This window comes from Galeopterus variegatus, unplaced genomic scaffold (assembly GCF_000696425.1).
Source record: "Galeopterus variegatus unplaced genomic scaffold, G_variegatus-3.0.2 Scaffold4747, whole genome shotgun sequence".
NCBI classification, from domain to species: domain Eukaryota; kingdom Metazoa; phylum Chordata; class Mammalia; order Dermoptera; family Cynocephalidae; genus Galeopterus; species Galeopterus variegatus.
Window position 1 is genome coordinate 123,853 of NW_007730858.1, and position 19,626 is coordinate 143,478.

Here is a 19,626-nt window from a genome sequence, read left to right on the forward strand (position 1 = left end):
GCTCAACCCCCAACCCAACACCTCCTTACACTTCAACGATTTTAGGACCCACAAAACTGAAAATCTCCAGGACTTCCACTCTTTCCCCAATCTCAGAATAAGGATGATCTTTCCCCCAATGATCATCCTCTCACTCCTGCAGGCCCACTCCACGTCCTTCACACAGGAGCTGCTCCAAGACTGTCCCGACCTGCTATCATGGGTTTGCCATCATGGGACTTGATAAGTATATGCCACCCCGTGTCCCTAACCTTTTTAATACTATGTTCTAGTACTTGCTACAGGATTGGCCAGTGCTGCCTGAAAGGAGTATAACATTATAGGAAGATTTCTCCTGGCACTCCTTTACCTGCTATCAGTAGGATGCTTCTTAGCAATTTTATTTAAATTCTTTTGGCTCTCTAACTCTTCACACTCTTCCTGTGTTTTTCTTCCTATCTCAATGCTCCCCCTTACCTGGAACATGGGGGTTCAAGGTCCACAGGGACAATGCAGTCAACAAATCAGACTGGCCACTGATTGAGTGCAAAGGATGTCCTGGGCACTATGCCAGGCTCACATTTTATCTCATTGAATGCACACCAGAGACTTCACCCTGTTCTCTCTTTAGTCCCACCTGGCAAATAAGGGAACTGGGGCTCAGCTGCCTGAAGCGTGGGGAAGATGGTATAGGATTGTGGGAGGGTTGTGGGCTTCCAAGTTGGCCTACCCTGGGTTTAGATTTTGTAACTTTTTTTTTTTAAACGGGGATCGAACCCTGGACTGTGGTGTTAACAGCACCAGCTTGAACCAACTGAGCTAACTGGCCAGCCCTAGATTCCACCATTCTTGCTGTGTGACCCTGTGTGAGTGACTTGACCTCTCTGGGCCTCAATTTCCCCATCTGTAAAATGGGTGTAGGAACAGTACTTACTCCTAAGGTTGCTGTGAGAACTGGATGGGGACAGGGTGAACTCATCTACGGAACAAAATTTAAGGGGGCACTGAAAAACGTCAGTCTTTAAGATAACGGATATTCTAATGCAATATTTTTTTAAATCAAAATTAATGCCCCCCAAATCCATGATAAACAATTTCAACATTTTGTGTATTTATTTATTTGTGTGTGTTTGTCAATATTTTTTTTTTTAGGTGACCGGTAAGGAGATCATAACCCTTGGCTTAGTGTCGCGCGCACCACACTCAGCCAGTGAGCGCACCAGCCATCCCTATATAGGATCCGAACCTGCGGCCTCAGCGCTGGCAGCACAGCACTCTCCCGAGTGAGACACGGCGTTGGTGTCGGCCCTGTGTGTCAACATTTTAAATCAAGATAGCATCGGCATTACCGACTCGTCCTCTTGGCTCGCTGTGACATGATTACTGATCCTATTTTAAACATAGAACAGGGTCTGGCTGGTTAGCTCGACTGGTTGGAACACGATGTTGATAACACCAAGGTCTAGGGATCGGGTCCCTTTACTGACCAGCGCCTGTTCCTGAGGCGGCTGTGATCGTTTTGCACGAGTGACACGCTCACACGTGCCAGGGACACTTATGGAGGCGCCACACACACTGTGTGCGGCTCTGGGTGTTTTTCCTGTTATTAGTGGGAACCTGCGTTCCTTCTAGTCGCTCATATGATTACTGATGACTTCCCTCCTCCACTGCCAAGCTCGCCTCCTCCAGGAAAGCGCCTCCACAGCCGGGATCCGGCAGTGCTGCCTCAGTTTCCCCGTGTGCCCAGTTGCGTCTGCTGGGGCCTCTGCGGAGCTGCCTTTGTGGCGGCCGCCGTGGTGGGGGACAGGCCGGGCCGGGGGTGTGGGCGCGTCCATCGCTGCAGCTGCAAGTCGCCGTCGGTCCTGCGCCCCGCCATGGCCCGTGGGCGGCAGCGGTGGGCCCGAGCCCCCCGGGGCCCAGCCCGAGGGCAGGAAGGACCTGGAAACGATCAAGCTCTTCCTGGGCACAGGATTCCTTTGGGGGCTGATGAAAATGCTCTGGAATTAGATAGTCGTGATGATTGAACCACTTTGTGAATATTCTAAAAACCACCGACTTTTTCATTTGAAAAGGGTGAAGGTTATGATGGGTCAATGATATCTCAATAATGTTGTTATTTTAAAAGGGGAAGGTGCGGAAAAAAGAAGGGGGTCTGGAAAAAGAAAAAGAAAAGGGACGGTGCGGTAGCAGACCCAGTTCCTGTTCTATCCCCTTTTATTCCTCTTCCGAATTCTGTCCCTTTCTCTGGATCCCCCCCGCCCCCGTTGACATCTGATTTGAAGTTCCCGCCCCACTGGTGGGGGCGTGGCCACGACTCTCTTTGGCCAATGGGATGATTGCAGAGGTGATGGGCAGAAGATGCTCCAATAAGGCTCGGCTTCCTGCACGGTGCGTTTCTGTCAGCAGAGCTGGCCTCTGCTGGCTGCCTGGTCCCTTAGAACAGAATCCCTGAAACCGGATAAAGTATCAAGAAATGAAATTTATTTCTCACAATTTTGGAGGCTGGGAAGTCCGCAGTCCAGGGTGCGCATCTGGTGAGGGCCTTCCTTCTTCTGGGAGGGGCCTCTGTACGAGGTCCAGGGACCACCGTGGTGCCATGGCGAGGATGAGCTGAACAAGAGCTCACCTGTTCACTTGCTCTCCTCACAGAGCTGACTCAGTCAGCAAACACCAGTTGACCTGCTTCTGTGGGTCCAGCTCTGGGAACAGGAAGAGTCCCCCCCTCACAGATCTGGGGGAGACATGGCAGGCGAGGAGGAAGAGAGGGAGGGAAGGAGGAAGGGGTGCTGCGGTGCAATTTAGTTAGGGGGATCGGGGGGCGTGGGGGAGCCCAGGAATGGAACTGTGACGTGGCTCACCCTGAAGGAGGTGGGAGCCTGGAGGTGACACTTGCCTAGAGAACTGAATGGGGAAGCCAGCCAGGGTGGAATCTCCAGGTGGAGGACACAGCCTGTGCAAAGGCCCTGGGGCAGGACTGAGCCTGTCATGTGGGAGGAAGAGCGAGGAGGCCTGTGTTCCTCTACTCACTGATTTTATCGCTATGATTGTCATTATTATTGATGAATTCCCTACTAAAGTGCCAAGCACTCCTCAAGGAAAGCGCCTCCAGAACTGGGATCTGGCTGCGCGGCCTGCTTCCGCGCACAGGCCGGCGGGCAGGCAGTGGCGCTAGGTGGGCGGGCGCGGCCGCTGGGGGCGCTGCAGAGCGCCTTTGTGGCAGCTGCCCAGTTGTGGGGCAGGCCCGGCGGGCTCCCTGGACAGCTGACAGTCTAGAAAGCAGACAAGCCAGGATAAGAGGCTGCTCTTCTCTCCCTGAGCATCACAGAGGCCAACAGCCTCCCCCGTTTTCCTGCATCCCTTTCCCAGGGTGTGTGGTGCGTATGTGCCTGCCTCTACCATCGTCCCTCAATTTGGCTCAGTCCGGATCATTCCATCAATCCATCCCTCTGCAGGGGCATCTGGCAGGACCTGGGATCCCCCAAGGGTGGGAATATTGGCAGTCGGGCCACCCGCTGACTGCCGGCCGAATCTGATTCTGTGCCCAGTCACGGGTCCCCTGAGGGGCATATACTTGGGTATCGCCTGGCTCTCTCACTCACCTGAGTGGCTCTGCAGGGCTGACTCATTCTTTAGGCACTGTGCCCAGGGCTATCCTTTTAGGAGCCCGTCAAATGTTTTAATTTTAATTTCTTTTCAAATTAGACAAAAAAGAACTGGCCAGTTAGCTCAGTCGGTTAGAGTGCAGTGTTATAACACCAAGGCCAAGGGTTTAAATACGTACATACATACATAAGTAAGTAAATAAATAAATAAAAGTGAAAGAAAAAAATAATCATAAATGGGGGCTGGCCGGTTAGCTCAGTTTGTTAGAGCGCAATGTTATAACACCAATGTCATGGGTTTGGATCCTTCTACCGACCAGTGGCCTAAATAATAAATTTATAATACCGAACTCAGCCTAGATTATCTTTGCTTTGATAGCAATGTAGTTGTAACACACACCCGCGCACACACACAAAAGTTGGGAGTCCCTCCCCAGGAAGCCCCCAGCCCCACCTGTCACCCCTGCCCTACATGGGGAGATTGGGACATATCAGGCCCCTGTACAAAACCTTTCTGTGGCTCCTCAGCACCCTCAGAACAAAAACTTCATCCTCATGATGACAGCCAACAAAGCCTTCCATCAATTCCCCACCACTCCCCCCTTTCTCTCCATTCCAGCCTCACCAGCCTCATTGCTGTTTCTCTGACACCCAAGCTCATTCCTGCCTCAGAGCCTTTGCACTGCTGTTCCTCTGCCTGGAACGCTTTTTCCTAGTTCTTATCACAGTCGACGTGTTTTTATCCTTCGGGTCTCAGCTCGACGTCACATCCTTTGCGTGGCCCTCCTTGATGCCCCCAGTAATCACATCAGTGATAAAAAAATTTTTTTTTCAGGCCGGCCCGTGGCTCACTCGGTAGAGTGCGGTGCTGATAACACCAAGGCCACGGGTTCGGATCCTATATAGGGATGGCCGGTTTGCTCACTGGCTGAGCGTGGTGCTGACAACACCAAGCCAAGGGTTGAGATCCCCTTACCGGTCATCTTTTAAAAAAAAAAAAATTTTTTTTCTCTTTGCTTAATTTTCCTGGCACTACAGAGAAGCCATGGCTAATAAGGAGTGAACTGAGGGGTTCAGCAACATGACCATTACTATTTAAAAAATTATAGAGAACAAATCTCTAAGAAAAAGTTTTATTTCAGGCTGGCCACTTAGTGCAGTTGGTTTGAGTGTGGTGTTGATAACACTAAAGTCAATGTTTGGGGTGGGGGTTTCAGATCCCTAAACCAGCCAGCCACTAAAAAAAATAAAGTTTAGGGGCCGGCCCGGTGGCGCACTGCTACAGTGTGCCGCTTGGGAGCGCAGCGGCGCTCCCGCCGAGGGTTCGGATCCCACATACAGACCGGTTCCCGCTCACTGGCTGAGCGAGGTGTGGGTGCAGTGCTGAGGGTTGCGATCCCGTTGCCGGTCCCGGTCCGGTACGGGCGCGACACTGAGGGTTGCGATCTGTTGCCGGACACAAAAAAAAGGGAAAAAAAAAAAAAAAGTTTATTTTGGGAATACAGCAGTACAATGCAAATACACGTGCCATCGTAAACTATGCACCTATTGAGAGAGGTAAAGGAAGATAGGTTTAAAGGAAAAATGAGGAGGATTACATAATTGTTTTGCAGATAATTATCCTTGGCTACAAGGATCAATAACAAGGGTGACGTCAGTTTGAGGCTGGACAGTTATTGGGCAGATGTCCTCACAGAATGTAAGAAAATAATCTAAGTGATTCATTTTCAGAAATAACTTATCTTAGGGTGTTTTAACTGATTCAGGCCCAGCTCAAAAGTTGTCTGACTCATCCAGCCCATTCCCAGAGGGTGTCTGAACAGACAGAGCTCTCCCTGAGATAGTAATTAGTTACTAGCCCCAATTGTTTTCTTCATTCCCTGGTGTTTCTCCTTTCCTGGTGCTTAAGCAGGCCTTTTTTGGTGGGATTGTTCTGAGCCCCCAGACAAAGGAATTCCTTGCAAGGGGGTAATAAATTTAAGCGATCATTCAGGAAGATTGTGCACCCCATAGTACTCAGCCAATGAGGAAGTGGGGGGAGGGACTTGTGTATTAGGGAATAAATTCTTGTTACAGCCTTTTTCTGGGTGTCTTCCCTTCAGACACCTGAACCTTATAAGGCTGTAATTAAAGTCTCACTTAACTGTACCTTGTGTCTCCATGTCCGTCCTTTTGTATTGGACGGTTGAGTGCATTTCTCACACAGAAGTATTTTTTGTTAAGGTTTTGATGTTCTCTGTGCATAGCTGTGGTTTTGCAGAGTCTTTTTGATATTGGACCAAGTTCTTGGGTCTCAATGTTACAGAAAAGAACAAAGCACCCAGAGGCATCACAAGCAAGCAACACTTTATTAAAAGGAGATAACTTATGCACAAAGGAGGAAGCAATAGAGAAGCTGTCTCTCAGAGGAAAATTGGGGAAGGGTTTTTAAAGGCAAGGAGTTCCTGAATTGACATCAGCATATTGCTTTGATGATTTCTGGTATTTTTACAGTAGTCGTGAGGGAGGTCAGTTCAAGAAGCATTTTGCATGTAAGTCCAAAAAGGGTCTCAAAGTTAATCTGTAACTTAATCTTTATGGGAGAGGAGCAAAAAATGGGTACATAAGGATGTTATAAACAAAGTAAGAGTTATATTTTAACAATCGTTGAGTAAGGTGTTTTGTAACTCAGTAAATATCTGTTCCTCTCTTATCTCAGTTTATTTTATCAGGGTGGTTACACCCAACTGGTTTCTTTCAATTACTTTTATCAGGGCCATGGGGTAATTATGTACCCTTGGGGTCTCAAGACTGAGGAGTGGAAAAGCACAACTTCTAAAAAATGTCTTCTTGGGCCGGCCCGTGGCTCACTCGGGTGAGTGTGGTTCTGATAACGCCAAGGCAATGGGTTTGGATCCCATATAGGGATGGCTGGTTAGCTCACTGGGTGAGCGTGGTGCTGACAACACCAAGTCAAAGGTTAAGATACCCTTACCGGTCATCTTTTAAAATAAAAAAATTAAATAAATAAATAAATAAATAAAAAATGTCTTCTGTAGGGAAAATGGAGTTAGTTTGGTTCACAAGTCTAGACATATCCTGTCTCACTTTGTGATAGTTCTTCTTAGCAGGCATAAGTGCATGAGAACCCTTCCTTAATGGCCTTTCCCAGCTCTATTGCCAGGAGAATTTTTTTGTTTTGTTTTGTTTTTAACATAAGCAACTCCATCTTGGTTCTTTTTGTTTTGGCAGCTGGTTGGCACAGAGATCAAACCCTTCAAGTTGCCACTTTGCTTCTGAAAACTTTTACAACAGCTACGACTCTCACATCATAGTCAATAAAAACTAGGTAACAAACAACAGGCTGCAAGTAAGTTTGCCAAGCAAGAGGTAGTTTGTTTAAACTTCAGTCTCACAAAATCAAGTAGATACTTAAAACTTGTTATTGAAAGTTTGGGTTTAGAATTCAAATTTAACCTGGAGAAGAGTAGGCTTTATGAACTCTTAGTTGTTACCCGATAGCAGTTACTACTCTGTTAGCAGGGTTTGAAGATAAGTATCAGAGATAGAGTGAGCAAGGATGAGGTGAGATAAGTCAGATATGTTCCACTTCACTATTTGTGATGGTTAATTTTAGGTGTCAACTTGACTGGATTGAGGGATCCTAGATGGCTGGTGAAGATTTTTTCTGGGTATGTCTGTGAGGGCGCTGGACTGAGTGGGAAACATCTGCCCTCAAGGTAGGTGAGCACCATCCAATTGCCTGGGGACCCAGATGGAACAAGAAGGCATAAGAACTGTGACTGCTCTCTTTCTCTCTTCCAGAGTGGAACACCCTTCTCCCTCTACCCTTGAACATCACAACTCCAGGTTCTTTGGCCTTTGGACCAGAAGCCTCCCAAAACTCATGGGCCTTCAACCTCAGACTGGAAGTTACACCATCAGCTTCCTTGGGTCTCGGGCATTCAGACTTGGACTGAGGCACACTACCAGCTTCTCTGGTTCTCCAGCTTATAGATGGCTTATCATAGTACTTCTCAGCCTCCATAATCATGTGAGCCAGTTCTCCTTCTAAATCCCCTCATCCATCTATCTATCTATCTATCTATCTATCTATCTATCTATCTATCTATCTATCTATCATCATCTATCTCTTTATCTAAATCCTATTGGTCCTGTTTCTCTGGAAAATCTTGACTAATACACTATTAGTGAGATATTTCCTCTACTGGGGTCCCTTTTAGTATTTGAATATGTCAAGGAAAATGTGGCAAGTAGGCATAGTGAGTTTTTTGCTGGAAAGTGGTCTGGGGTGAGAGCTTTGAGAGAGAACAAGGTGTGTGAATTCTCCTGATTTATTAAAATGATTTTCCTACTCACATGTAAGTGTAGTCAACTAGTACCTGAGGGGAGATGGTGGGAAATGAAGAGACACACTTTATGGGATCAGGAGGACCTTACAGCCTGATGACCCGTAAGGCATCCTAGTTTGAGTTTCCTTTTTATAAGCCAGTGAAAATAACAAATTGTACTGATTAAATCAGTTATGTCTGGCACAAAGCTATGTATAGAACATCTTCAGCTGCCACAGTACTTGAAGGTTCATGGCTAACTACTTATCAACAAAATAAGAGCATACGCTTTTTCATTTACAAAGCTCTCAGGGTCCTGGGTTCAATCAGAGGTCAGACCTCAAGCGGAGGGAGAAGGGGGAAGCAGGCAAAATGGAAAGCCAGCCTTGCTGGCTTATTCCCTAGAAAAGCAAGGACTTTGTCAGCTTGCTATTCAGTACCTCACAGGTAAGAATCTTTGTCTTCAAAAGAACAGTGCCCTAATCAACTTCTTGGGCTTCACATTCAGGAAAATGGAGGGCTCCCAGTCACTCCTGCATAAATCCTTTGGAAATGCAGACAGTAGAATAGTAGTATTTGTTTTGTTAACATATTGTACTTTAGCTTTCATTGTCACCTCTCACACCTGCAACATTCTCAAACCTTCCCCATGTATAAGACTACTGCCTCCTGGGTTTGGAGTAAAAAGTCTGTCAAGTGTCCCTGGAATTGTTAGCCCTTATTTCAGCTCTGCCAGGAGCAGAAAGCTGAATTTCTCTGCTAATAATCAAGGGGGTCCCAAATAGCCTGCATATATATTAGAATTACCAGGTAGAGTGGACTGAATTGTGTCCCTCCAAAATTTAACATATTGGAGGCTTGGTCCCCCCGTGAAAGTATTAAGAGGGTGGGAAGTCCTATTATAGTAATTGAGAGGTGGGGCCTTGAAGAGGTGATTAGATTGAATGGACCTTAATAATGGTGGTCAGGGGTGTGGTTCTGAGGGCTTTAAAAGGAGAGCACATGAGGGCCGACCCCGTGGCGCACTCGGGAGAGTGCTGTGCTGGGAGCGCAGCGATGCTCCGTCTAAGGGTTCGGATCCTATACAGGAATGGCCGGTGCGCTCACTGGCTGAGCGCGGTGCAGGCGACACCACACCAAGGGTTGCGATCCCCTTACTGGTCACAAAAAAGACATTATAGCACTTCTCAGATAAAAATAGTAAATCTATGTTTCTTCTTGTCTGTCTTTAAATATTGTATTAAACCTTCCATGAGAAAAGTAGGTATCCTGCCTACTAGATCCAGCACTCCTAAACAGAACTGAGCACTGTTCCTGATATGCAGTGGGGATTAAATATCTGTCAAATGAATAAATGAATGAATGCATGTGGAGCTTCAACCTCTGCATCTGTATAATGGGGAACATAATTCTTAATTAATAGTAATTTGAGAATTAAATGAGTTAATGCTCATAAAGCACTTATTTGAAATTAGGACTTGGAAAAAAAAAAGGAGAGCACATGAGAAGCACTCTCTCTCTGCTCCACCATTCTCTGCCATATGAGACACCTGCATTGCTGTAAAGCAAAAGAAGACCCTCATCAGATGTGTTCCCTTCTCCCTGGACTTTGTACTTCACAGCCTCTGAAACTATAAGCAATAATTTTGTTTTCTTACAAAGTACCCAGTTCCAGGTATTTTATTATAAGCAACAGAAAGGGACTAATACACCAGGTGAGTTTTTTAAAATGTCCAAATGTCCAAGCTGCACACCATGTTTTTGTAAATCTCTCCAGGCAATTCCAATGCCCAAGTTTGAGACCCACTATCCTATATATAAGCTGGTGCATAGTCTGCTAATATATATTTCAGAAAAGCTCCCTAGGTTATTGTTACAGAAAGTCAATGAACACACTTTTCAATAACAATGGCCTAAACAATAATATCTGGCTGCAGAAAGAGACTACTGTAAGGAGGAAGAAAGTGAAGGGAAGGAGCTGAGCAACTGTATACTGTGGCTATACACATGTACACAGGTTTTCTTTAGCAGATAATAAAGGTATTTACAAAAGAAAAAAAGCCTGCAAATTTGTGATACGATTCCATAATTGAAAAAAGGATTCATTCTCCTTATTCAAGAAATTTTAAAGGAATTATTCAGGTTTTGAAATTTTTTTTCTAGTTCAGAAAATCACTTATGCAATTAAACAACATCCAAAAAGATGGTGAATGAAATTAAAACATTGCTGTAGACATGGTTCCAGCACAGGGATATGGTTAACTTGCAGCTGGTCTGTGGTAGCTCTAATAAACACCTGGAACCATGGTAGTGACTGATGGAGTTTGGATGTATTGTCCTCTGAGAACTCATAGAAATCTGATCCACAGTGTGGCAGTCTGAGTCATGGGGTATATCCCCCATGAATGGATTAGTGCTCTCCCTAGGTGGGGGATTAATGAGTGAGTTTTCACTCTATTAGTTCCTGCGAGAGCTGGTTGTTTAAAAGACCCAGGCACCTCCTCTCTCTCTCTTGCTTCCTCTCGCCATGTGATCTACTTGTACTCCCCAGCTGCCTACCACTTTCCACCATGAGTAGAAGCAGCCTGAGGCCCGTGCCAGATACAGTTGTCCCAGAATTGTAAGCAAATAAACCTCTGTTCTTTATATATTACCCAGTCTCAGATATTCTGTTATAGCAACACAAAATGGACTGATACACTGACCCTTGATCAAGATAGGAATAAAATATACTAGCTAGTGATTTTATGACGTGTAGTTTAAATACCAAAACTCCCCTCAAGGTGCATATACCAGCTTGTCTAAATGTTATTTTTTGAACATAGATAGATGATCTACACCTGTTTACGAAGCCTAGTTTTGATTATGTGACCAGTGGATATAAAAGACCTCTCAGTAAACTTGTGCCTGGATTCTTCTGAAACTGAGATACCTCACACATATTTGGTGGCTTGTGACCTGGAGACAACTCTCTATATGACTAAAAAAGATCCCTGGAATCTGTATCCATATGTCTCAGAACACTTTGATGTTTACCTATCTTTTGTTGTTTCTCTTCTTGTTCCACCCCCATGCTATATTGTAGCTTTTGTCTTTATTTGGAATGTTATGTAAGTATAACATGTAAAATCTCATGAGTCATTTCAACATCTTATCCTGAGTAAGCACTATAATTTCAGTCACCTATTTTTTTTTTTTTTTTTTTGTGACCAGTAAGGGGATCGTAACCCTTGGCTGGGTGTCGCCCACACTGCGCTCAGCCAGTGAACGCACCGGCCATCCCTATATAGGATCCGAACCTGCGGCCTTGGCGCTCCCAGCACGGCTGAGCTCCCAGCGCCACACTCTCCCGAGTGAGCCACGGGGTCGGCCCTCAGTCATCTATTTTAATGTAAAACATTGTGCTTGGAAAGGAAACCTATTTTTGTAAAATTAAAATGACGCTCAATGTATCTCAGAATTTATTCCCCATTCAAGAAAAAAATTAGGTGACTTTCCTCCTTCATTCTAGAAAGGGATTAATAAAAACATCTCTAGGGCTGGCTGGTTAGCTCGGTTGGTTAGAGTGTGGTGTTATAACACCAAGGTCAAGGGTTCAGATCCCTGTACCAGCCAGCTGCCAAAACAAACAAACAAACATCTCTAATGTTTGGCTTCTATTCTCTCAAAGAGAAGCGTATCTTGCATATCTTGTGAGTATGGAGAATATAGAAACATATTTTATTTGGCCATGGGACCAAGCCACATTATCCAATCAAGCAATAAACACCAGGACTTCAGCTCATATTTAACTTCCATCTATCTGATATCAGGGACTGTCTCTCAAACTACTTAGAATTCAGTTGGGGCATAAAACCTGTGAATAGTCATCTTCCTCAACTCCCAAATATCTGGTTGGCTGAGAAGAAAAAAAATCTTTTATAAAGATGATTACTTCTACTATATCTCATTCAATCTAATATAATCTAAGATAACTTTGGTCATATGATGCACCACTATTTTATGTACTAAATCCTCCATTAAAATATGTCAAGCCATTAATTGTATGCCAATTTTAATTTCAGCATTGGTAATATAGGGAAAAAATGTCCACCTTAGAACTGATGAAATAAAGTTTTACTAAAGAGAGGTTCAAAATCTCTAGACCCATTTACAAATACCAGCAGACAATAGGAGAAAAAAGATAATAGAATATTATATTGAGATTCCTTACCAAAACAATGGGCATTGTGGCTCAATTGTAATTCATGTAATTTAAATTGTAATTATTAATTATAATTATTTATAATTATGTAGTGTTGTAATGATCTGAAGAGTCAATGCAGATACTCTATGGGAAGATTTTAATGTACATTTATGCATATGTACTGCATATTCACATTGTGGATATGAACAATTTTTTATAATAAAAATAGGCACAAAATGCTAACACACTCAGATTTTTTTGGCTTTGTCTTCTGACAAATGTATTTATTTACAAATTCAATCATTTCTATAATGCTGCCTATTATATCACAAGAGCAGAAAAATTACTTCCCCCATAAAATGATATCCATGAAAGCTTGATTCCCCAGATTCATTAAAGTATAGAATTTATTCCTCAGTGTTAATTTTCTGATACCGAATGTAGATGAATTTTGGGCCAATAACATCCTCACAGTCAATTCCTATATAGATGCTCCTTCCTGTTTGTTCTCTCTGGCCTACATTCAATTGACATTTATTGGAAAAGGTATTACTTCCTGACTGGCATTCTACACAGCACTATTCCCTGATGGGAAATGACATGTAAGTTTGAAAAAAAAAGCTCGTCCACATTTGTGGTAGTCTTGAGGTTTCACTGATGTGTAAACTATGGCATAATGAGCTATTCCCTCTCAATGATAACTTTTGGATATCCAGTTCATTCATGATTTCTCTCCTCTATGAGCTTTCTGATGTAGAATGAGGCTGAATTTGTGGGAGAAAGTTTTCCAACACTCACTGCACCCATAAGGTTTCTCACCTGTGTGAGTTCTTTGGTGTATAATAAGGTGTGACTTCTGGGCCAAAGATTTCTGACATTGCATTCATGAGGCTTCTCTCCTGTATGTGTTTTCTGATGTACAACAAGGCTAAACTTGATGGGAAAGGTTTTCCCACATTCACTGCATCTGTAGGGTTTCCCTCCTGTATGGATTCTCTGATGAATAATGAGGCTAAATTTATGAGAGAAAACCTTCCTACATTCCAGGCATTCATAAGGTTTTTCTCCCAAGTGAATTTTCTGATGGATAAAGAGATAGGACTTCCAACTAAAGGCTTTGTGGCATTCACCACATTCATAAGGCTTCTCTCTTGTGTGAGACTTCTGATGATTAATCAGGTGTGACGTTTAGGTAAATGCTTTTTTACACTGACTGCACTCATAGGGTTTCTCACCTGTATGAGTTCTTTGGTGTAGGATGAGACTAACCTTGATGGAGAACATTTTTCCACATTCGTTGCATCCATAGGGTTTCTCTCCTGTATGAGTTCTCCAGTGGGTATCAAGGAGTGACTTGACACTAAAGCCTTTTCCACATTCATTGCAATGATAAGGTTTCTCTCCTGTGCGAGTTCTTTGATGTCTAATGAGCTCAGATCTCTGGACGAACGCATTCCCACATTCATTGCACCCATATGGTTTTTCTCCTGTATGAGTTTTTTGATGTAAAATGAGGCTAAACTTAAGGGGGAATGTTTTCCCACATTCATTGTAACCACAGGGTTTCTCTCCCATGTGAACTCTCAGAAGAATGATGAGCTGTGAGTTTTTGCTAAAGTTTTTCTGACATTCGCTGCAACTGTAGAGTTTCTCTCCTGTATGAGTTCTTTGACGTAAAGTGAGTTTGGACTTATCACTGAAGCCTTTCTGACATATAAGATACTCAAAGTGCTTCTCTCCTGTGTGAGTTCTTTGATGTTTACTAAGGCATGACTTACCAGTGAAAGCTTTTACACAAGTATTACACTCAAAAGGCTTCTTCTGTCCTGTATGGATTCTCTGGTGTAAAATGAGATAGGACTTCTGGCTGAAGGCCTTCTGACATCTGCTGCATCCATAGAGTTTCTCTCCTGTGTGTGTTCTTTGATGCTTAATGAGGTCTGACTTCTAGGAAAAGGCTTTCCCACAGCCACTGCAATCATAGTGTTTCTCTCCTGTTTGAGTTTTCCAGTGTTTAATACACTGTGACTTATTGCTGAAAGCCTTTACACATTTATTATATTCACAGTATTGTTCTCCAGTATGAATTTTCTCATGCTTAGCATAAAGAAAAAAATTGTCATATCCATTAAATTCAACTTCATTTCTTGTATAACTTCTATTCTGAATAATATACTTTAGATTAGGTTTCAGGTGAACTCAGAATATATGGGCTGGCCCGGTGGTGCACGGGATCGTGCACCGCTTGGGAAGCGCGGCGGCGCTCCCACCCGAGGGTTCGGATCCCACATACAGACCGGTTCCCGCTCACTGGCTGAGCGAGGCGCGGGAGCAGCACCGAGGGTTGCGATCCCGTTGCCGGTCCCCGGTACGGGGGCAACACTGAGGGTTGCGATCCATTGCTGGACACGGAAAAAGACAAAAAAAAAAAAAAGAAGAATATATCCCCATAGTTAAGCAATGCATGACCATATTTGGTCTCTGCCCTCAATTCCTGACACAGAGCTCCTAAAATGCTTGTAGATGGTAATGCTAGGAGAATCTTTTGTTCTAATATTTGGTCTTTGGCCCTGGTTTCTGACACAGAGCTCCTAAGTGGCTTGGAATTTCCTGTGTGATAAGAGTCTTTTGTTCTAATGTGGTGACTCTTCATAGGTTGTTGGATAACCTCAGGATCAGACCTGTTTGCCAGGGAAACCAACCATGTAATTAGAGGGTAGGAACTTTCAGTCCCAACCCTCAACTGCCAGGGAGGGTAGAGGGGCTGAAGGTCGAGTTGATTATCAATGGCCAGTGATGTAATTGATCATGCCTAAGTAACGAAGCCTCTATAGAACCTCAAAAGGACAGAGTTCCAAGAGCTTCTGAACTGGTGAACGTGTGGAGGTGATTGGAGGGTGGAACACCCAGGGAGGGCATGGAAATACCACGCCCTTGTCCCACATACCATGCCCTATGTATCTCTTCATCTGGCTGTTCGACTTTATCTTTTGTAATATCCTTTAAAATAAACCAGTAAAAATAAGTATTTTCCTGAGTTCTATGAGCTGCCCTAGCAAATTAATCAAACCTGAAAAGGGGGTCATGGGAACTATTTATAGCTGGATGATCAGAAGTATAGGTCACAACCTCAGACTTGTGACTGGCATTTGAAGTGTGGGCCAGTCTTGTTGGACTCAGCCCTCAACCTCAACATATATATTTATGTGTGTGTGTGTGTATATATATATATATATGATTATTATGACTTATACCATATAGCCTAGGTGTGTGGTAGGCTATACCATCTAGGTTTGTGTAAGTACACTCTATAATGTTCACATAATGACAAAATTGCCTAACAATGCATTTCTCAGAACATATGCCCATTGTTAAGGGACACATATTACTCAAAAGAATTCTTAAAAATTATATATGTGTCAATACATAAATGCATATATATAATTTATGATAACATAAACAAATATATATATTCACAGACATATATAATTCCTTACCTTTAATGTAGTAGTTAATGTAGACCCTCTGATGACAGATGACCTGGCTATGTGACCTGTACTGAGGTGACCTTTATGCACCTATTGCCTTGTTTTTAAAATGGGGGTAACAATAGTATCCACCTCTAAGGATTGGTAAGTGCTATTATCAGTATTTGCTTTTTATACCTGAAACATTTCATTGCTTTCATGAAATATTTCATTAAAAACAAACCTAAAGGTGATACATACATTAATATACCTTTTAAAAAGTCCTCATTATGAGTACATATATGCATAAAAACAAATGGTAGAATTCCATTAGTGGGTAACATGCTTCTTACTTGCTCTTTTATTTTGCATACCTGTATTTTCAAAATTCTTTACAATAAAAATGCATTTTTTTTACTAAAACAGAAAGAAAAACAATAAAAATGTTTAAGATGAAAGGGAATTATAAAAGGGTATATAAACAAAAAGAAAGCTATCAGATTGTCAAAAATTAAGAACTCTGAACATATTAAGTAATGGCATAAATTTGGTGAAACAGGTGCTCTCCAACATCCACGAAACAAATATAAATGGGAAAAATACTTTTGGAAGGCAATATGGCAGCACACAATACAATTTAAGATATACCTACACTTTTACCTAACAACTGCCTTTCCAAAATTTTATATGAAAGATATACTAGCCCAGGTGCAGCAACAAGTATATGCAAATTGTTAACCATCTGTATTAGTGAAAGAATGTGAAGCAATATCAACATCCCCCAGTGGGAGGCCACTTAATAAATGATAATTGTGAAATAATAACAAATATATATTTGTTCTCTGCATCTGGTTCCTGGCACACAGCTCCTAAAACCCTTGTATTTTCCTGAGTGATAGGGGTGCTAGGAGCATCTTTTATTCTTTTTTTTTTTTTTTTTTTTTTTTTTTTTTTTTTTTTTTTTTTTTTTTTTTTTTTAAAAGCCGAGACGGGCAACAGATCGCAACCCTCAGTGTTGCCCCCGTACCGGACCAGGGACCGGCAACGGGATCGCAAGCCTCGGCGCTGCTCCCGCGCCCCGCTCCGCCAGTGCGCGGGGACCGGTCTGTATATGGGATCCGAACCCTCGGACGGGAGCGCTGCCGCGCTTCCCAAGCGGCGCACTATCCAGTGCGCCACCGGGCCGGCCCCGATCTTTTATTCTAATATTTGGTTTTTGACCCCAGTTCCTGACATAGAGCTCCTAAATCCCTTGGAATTACCTGTGTAAAAGGAGCATCTTTTATTGTAATGAGGTAACTCTTGGGGGGCTCCTGGATAAGGGCTGTTCACCAGAAAGACCAAACCATGAGTAGAAGCTTGGAACTTTCTCCCACACCCTATCCTCTGGGGAAGAGAGAGGAGCTGGAGATTGAGTTAATAATTGGTCAGGCCTATGTGATGAAGCCTCCATAAACATTCCTAAGGTACAAGGTTCTGAGAGCTTTGGGGTTGGTGAATGCATCCATGTGCCAGGAGAATGGCACCCCCTAATACATGGGGACACCCTGACTTGTAGCCAAGCTGGAGAAAAGTGTGGGTAACCTGGGGATCCACTACTTGCAATTGACACCTGAAGTGCGGGACAGTGTTGTAAAACCAAGCCCTTTACCTGTGAGGTCTGCACTAACTCCAAGTAGATAGTGTCAAAATTGAGTTAAGTTTTAGGCCACCCAGTTGATATCTGGAGGGTTGGAGAATTGGTTGGTGTGGGAAAAACCCCACATATCTGGTGTCAAAAGGGAAATTTTGAGAATATAGAAGGAAAAGCAGGGTTTTTTTCTGTATAATGATAGAGCGGGTATTTTGAATAGTATCCAGCCATTCCAAGTTCCAGTCAGCTGTGTATCCTTGAGCAAACTGCTTATCTGTAAGATAAGGATGATGACAATATCTTTCCTCCTATATTGTTGTGAAAATTAAATGACAATTAATTAAATTAAATTAGAGGAGGTAGAGCACATTGTAGGCATTCAAAAAAATTTCACTTTGAGCTTGGAGAAACTCATGTTGAGTGAAAAAAGCAAAGCACAGAGGGATAAATACCGCATGTGCTCACTCATAAGTGGGAGCTAAGAGAGAAAGAAGGAAGGAAAGAAAGAACACAGTGGTGAGTTGGACTTGCAGAGGGAGAGAACATACCTAGGGATACAAAATGGACTGGGGGAAAGGGGAAGGGGGAGGGAGGTTGAGGATAATTGGATGGGGGACATGGGATACAATCCCAATTTGTGGTAATGGGCATGCTGCCAGTATGGATCTGGCCTTCACATCTTGGGTATAAGGGGTGACAGTCAGCTTTGTATCTCATGAATATTCATAACCATTTAAAAAATCACTTATTACTACTTGTCATTGGGATTATAATTTGTATACACTGATATGGAAGGACTTCCAAGGTACAGGATTAAGTGAATATAAGTTACAGAAAAGTATATAAACTATAACCTCAACTATACCTACGACAATGTGTACACTTAGCTTCTGTGCCATAAAGGATTAACTCAGCAGGTCTGGATTGCCCAAGCCCTGCACATTCCACAGAAAGGCCAGACTTCAAGAGGACTAGCCATTGGTCTGATTTTGGGAGATAACCTCTGAACCCTTGAAACACCAAGCCTGATTAAAGCATCTTTGTATTTCTGAGCCCTTGGGCCATGCTGTATCAGTCTGACCAGATAGTTTATGCTAATAATGTGTTTTATAGTGAACACCTGTTTTTGTATACCTGAGGCCCTGGGCTATGCTGTATCGTCTGACTTCTGCAAGACTGGAGACTAAGTAAAGGTCAGTCACGTATATGCTGAATGCTTACATTGTCTGACCCCCATACAATCCCTGATGCCAAGGCTCAGGTGAACTTCCCTGCTTGACAACACTTTGCATATGTTGCCATACATCATTGCTGGGAGAAGTAAGCGCTTTCCATGCAATTCCACTGGGAGAGGACAACTGGAAGCTGGAACTTGGTCTCTCCTGGACTCTGCCTGTCTGCCTTTTACCTTTGCTGATCTTAATCTGTTTCTTTTCACTGTAAAATCAGTAACTGTGAATGCAACAGCTTTTTTGAGCCCTGTGAGTCCTCTTAGAGAATCATCAAGCCTGAGGGTGGGCTGGCGACCCCCAACTCAAATTCACACAAACTCATATTTAAATGTCAATGCTGACACTAGACGCCAGGAGAATACATGTAGTGATTTGAGATTTTTTTACCTTGAGGACTGTGATACACTTAAAGATAGACAGAAGGGGGAATTTCAAGTTTTGCTCTATAAACTACTGTATTGTTTGAAATTTTGATACTGAATATTTTAAACTTCACTTCCAAATTATATTAAATTGGAATTTTTTTTTTTCCTTTTTGTCTTTTTTACTGACCAGTAACGGGATTGCAACCCTTGGTGTCGCGCCCGTACCGGGGACCAGCAATGGGATCGCAACCCTTGGTGTTGCACCCGCACCACGCTCAGCCAGTGAGAGGGAACTGGTCTCCACATGGGATCCGAACCCTTGGCGGGAGCGCCGCCGCGCTCCCAAGCGGCGCACTCTCCAGTGCGCCACCGGGCCAGCCCAAAATTGGAATTTTTTTTAAAAAAAGAAAAAATAGGTAAGTATTGACTTTGAACACAGAGCTGACACTACATTTTTGAGTGTGAAAAGATATATGAAGGGAATCTCCAAGACTTTGCTAGTCAGTGTAACTTGGAGCTGCTTTCTAATCAATGAAAACAGGAGGTATCTACCTTGGCACTGTTGACATTTTAGACTGAATAATTCTTTGTTGTGGGGGCCTGTACTGTGCATTGCAGGATATTTAACAGTGTCTCTGCCTCTATCCACTAGATCCCATTAGCACCTCTCCTTAGTTATGACAATCAAAAGCATCACCACTGGGGCCCTGAGTCGGGGACTGGACCCTCTGCCCACAACCAGGCACACTGCCGACACCACAGGGCCCACCCAGGGTCCTGAGGTTTGAAGCTGGGAGCCACCAGGAACTAGGTAGGGAGCATGCCAAAAAA

The 19,626-nt window shown here is 43.4% G+C and overlaps 1 pseudogene; it reads right to left on the bottom strand.

Annotated features, from left to right (window-relative positions):
- Positions 1-12,331: 12,331 nt before the first annotated feature.
- On the bottom strand, positions 12,332-14,803 carry LOC103603689 (annotated as a pseudogene).
- Positions 14,804-19,626: the final 4,823 nt, after the last annotated feature.